We start from the raw sequence: 4,452 nt of genomic DNA, 5'->3' as shown, positions 1-4,452 counted from the left end.
ACCTATTACTAATATTTTGTTACCCATCCTGAACAATTTTGCTAGATCCTCCGTGGGGAACTTGTTAGCGGGAGTGTTATACACTGCAATAATTTTTATATTATTTAATAGTTCGATTCCGACGCATTCTATGGATACGGAACCATTGATTTCAATTGTGCGAAACGGAATGCTATTTTTTATTATTATTGCTACACCTCCGCCTTGTGTTGTTCTATCTTTCCTAATTATATTAAAATTTCTAATTTTTATTTTATGTTCTCCTGATAATTTGGTTTCATTTATCATCATAATGTCCACCTTTTGTTCTCTGATGAACGATCTAAGTTCACCAAGGTTTTGGCGTAGCCCATTAGCATTCCATGTCGCACATTTTACGGCGGACATTGGCTAAAATTTTTTGTGCAAAAGTTGTTGAAAACCATGAATTTCTCTAATTCGTTTTTGCATTTCATAAGGTCATGGTTTAGGTCTTTTACATATTTTAGCATTCTTTCTACATCTATTAATTTGTTTAATGTGTCAAACTCACTTACCAAATTGTTTATGTTAGTAGTAGTAGATATGGATGTTGTTTGTGTTGGTGCTTGGCTGTGTACATGAGCGTACACTTGGGTGGGTCTATCATTTTGAGTGAATGGGTTTCCCATTGCCCAGGCATTTGTTGGAGGTAGTGGTGCTGGCACGAATTTTTGTTGATTTCTTACAGGGACCGTGTTTGTTTTTCTTCTCCTTTCTATCTGCTCGATTTTGTTGATATAAATTCGGCATTCTGTAGAGTTTGCCGGGTGGTTATTTTCACAGTTTGCACATTTTAAAAGTTTTTTATTTTCTTCCGTGTTTTCTTTTATTGTACAGTCACGGCTCCAGTGAGGTCCTGCGCATTTTAGGCACTTTGGGTTCATTCTACAGTTCGTAGTGGCATGTGACCAGGCCTGACATCTGTGACACTGGATAATTAGTTTGGCGTTCCTGTGCCTTTCCCAGGTAATTTTTACGTTGTACACATATTTAACTTCTTGGGTTAGTTGTTTTAGGGACGTGCTTTGTCCGGTGATCACAAGATATAGAGATCTGTAGGAGGATCTCATTGGATATACTTTAATAATGTTTGTTTTGAGGCATTTCTCTATGTCTTGCTTAATTTCCTCTTCGTCGATTCCTCTTGGTAGCCCGACCAATACGAAGGCGTGGTGTTTTTCTGTCCTTTCCGTGTATGTATGGAACTCCATGTTTTCGTTGTCCAGCATTTTGACGTAGTTTTTATATTCATTTGAGTCATGGATGAATAGATTCGTTTTTTTGAACGTGTATTTCACATGGAATCCCTTTTTCACATGTTCCTTTATTTGCTCCATGAACTCCTTATGGTTATTTGGAGTGCTGTGTATAACAATTGGAGGTGGTTTATTCTTACCTCCTTGTGTCCTTTCTGTGTTTTTGTCATTTTCATTAATTTCTTTTGGGTCTGTGTCTTCTTGTTCCACATCTTCCACTATTTGACCTTCTTCAGTGGTTAGGGGATTAAATCTGTTTTTTGTGGGCACTTGCACTTGCACTTCTGTTTGTTTTTTGAAAATGTTTTGTATATTGTTTTTGTTTTGGTTTTCCATTCTTGGAGGCACTGCACTTGTGTTCTCGCTATTTTCACTAACTATTTTTTCTATTTTGTTGGCTTCTTCTTCGGTGCTTTGTTGTATTCCGACGTCATCGGGTTGCACTTTTAAAACTTTAGTGATAGCAGGGGAGCGACTCGGTCGCCCCCTTTTTTTTGTTTGGCTACGCCCGTCACTTATTTTATAGTTTGTTTTTATACTTTTTTATATTTGATTTAACTTGTTCTGTAGGTGTGTGTATGAAATTGTTTTCGCTTTGAATGTAGTTATACAATAATTTGCTTCAACAATTCACTGTACTGTACTGTATGAACGCTGTACAGATAATGGACGAGAACCGGTGTTTTCAACGTGGTATGGCTGTTGCCAGTAATAAATGAAAATTTTTACAAATATATATTTTTCATAAATATCATTAATATTAAAGTATATTATTAAAATTTTCAATGAAGTAATCAATTTAAATATATACTTATTTATTATACCATATATTTTAAATAAAAATGCAACCGCACACAGTATTCTCAAGTGGCCACCCATCCGTGGTACTGACTGTGGCAAATGTTTCTAAACTATTATTTTATAAAATATTTATACAAAAAATAATTTACTCTTATCAAATATTAATTTGTGGCCTGTATTAAGGCCTATGTTATTTTCATTTTTTAGCAAAAATAATGAAATATTTCAATATATTATTAAAGTAACAGATCATTTCTTTTTTGGTGCTGCTTTTTTAATTTTTGTAGGAGATGATTTGGCAACAGAAGCTTTCTTAGCTTTTGGTGCTTTCGGTTTACGAGCAGGGCTACTTTTGGCAGCGGATTTTGTACTTTTTGCTGGTTTTGCTTTAACTGGTGCTTTTTTTGATGCCGCTGATGATTTTGCAGTAACTTTTTTAGCAGCAGTTGATGATGATGGAGTCGCTTTTTTTGCTTTAGGCTTTTTGGCTGCCAATGATGTAGTTGTGGCTTTCTTTTCTTTTGGTGCCCGTTTACTTTTAGCACTCTTTGCTGAACCTTTTGCTCCACTTTCTTTTTTGGAAACTTTTGATTTAGCTGAAGAATTAGATGAAGCGGAAGCAGCCAATTTGAATGAACCAGATGCACCTTTACCTTTAGTTTGTACCAAGGCTCCCTCAGTTACAGCAGCTTTTAAATATTTTTTAATAAATGGTGAAATTTTATCAGAATCCACTTTATAATTTGCAGCTAAATATTTTTTAATTGCTTGTAATGATGAACCACCACGTTCTTTTAAATTTTTAATTGCGTTAACAACCATTTCTGATGTACGTGGATGTGTTGGTTTTGAATGTTGTTTTGTACGTTTAGCACCAGAAGCTGTTGCTTTTTTTGTTGGTGTTGTAGAAGCAGCAGTAACCGCAGTTGCTGCAACAGCTGTAGAATTTTCTTCGGCCATATTTTTTACTTTATAAAAATAATGTATTTATTATAAATATTTAAATGATAAAATATAATAATTCTATCAAATAAAAAATAAAGGTTTTCAATTATATCATTATTCACAATAATATAAGTCCCTATGTAAGTCAAAGTACCATGTAGAAAACACATAAAAATTAAATAGTATTTCTAATTTACTGTCGTAGTAAACATGATTTATTTTTTCAATTTCTATAATATATAAAATAATAAATTATAAATTTAATAATAATATTTATTTTATAAATTAAAATATATTTAATTTTTTTATTAACAATTATTAATAAACATAGTTTAATATTAATTATTTCAATCATACAAAACAATAATATTTTTAAGGTAAACTTAAAAAGTATATATTTTTATTTTTTATTTAATATCGATTTATTATAAATTATTAGTATATAAATAATTAAAAAATTTAATATATAAATATATATATTATAGTATAAGATTTCATTTTTAGAAAAACTTTTTTTGTCAATAATGAAAACGTATTATTATGAAATGTGTTAATCGAACATTGACAAAATATATTTCATTAGAAAATACTTTTATTTATGCATTAATATCAATAATTAACTATTAAATTAATTTTTTCATAATTATATAAAGAAATTTTATACTGATATAAGTATTTATATATTATAATATTTATTTTAAATATAAAAAAATTTATGACAAAATATATTATTAGAGTATTTGTTGAGATTAATATAAGATTATTTTAAATAAGAATTAATTTATATAATTATTAAAATATTATTAATTTTATGTTATGTAATTTTAATAAAAATAAATAATAATAATAAATATACAAATTTTTTAACAATTTAAATTTTATATGATCTAAATAATTTTGTTAAGTACGATATGAGAAATCATTGTAAGCTTCGTTAAGAAACTTTGTAATATAAAATAATAATAATAAAATTAAATATATAAATAAATAAAATAAATTTGATATATATTTTTAGTTCATTCTGTGTATAAATCAAAGGATACCGAATAATTGGTAACGGATGCGATATATTATAGTATCGAGTATTAAAACATCATATATAAATTTATCTTGTTATTCAAATTTTTTGTTAATTAACTTATGTATTTAGAAAATTTATAATATTATTTATATAATTGACATAAAATCTTATAAATTGAAATTTTATTAATATGTATCAAAAGAAGAGAGTAACGTATTGATATAATATCAAAGGATACTGATTATTTAAATAACGAATACGTCATATATTGTTTGTGTAACGAAGTTCACTTGGCCATCTAGTTTAAAATAACATTTTCAATAGAAAGTTTATATGCTTTTTTTTTCTTTTTTTTCTTTAATTATTAAAAAAATAAATTGAAATTTAATTCAATCAAATTTTATAATA

This window comes from Chrysoperla carnea, chromosome X (assembly GCF_905475395.1).
Source record: "Chrysoperla carnea chromosome X, inChrCarn1.1, whole genome shotgun sequence".
In the NCBI taxonomy this organism is placed as follows: domain Eukaryota; kingdom Metazoa; phylum Arthropoda; class Insecta; order Neuroptera; family Chrysopidae; genus Chrysoperla; species Chrysoperla carnea.
The sequence above is the reverse complement of the archived record's forward strand: the minus strand, read 5'-3'. Positions refer to the sequence as shown.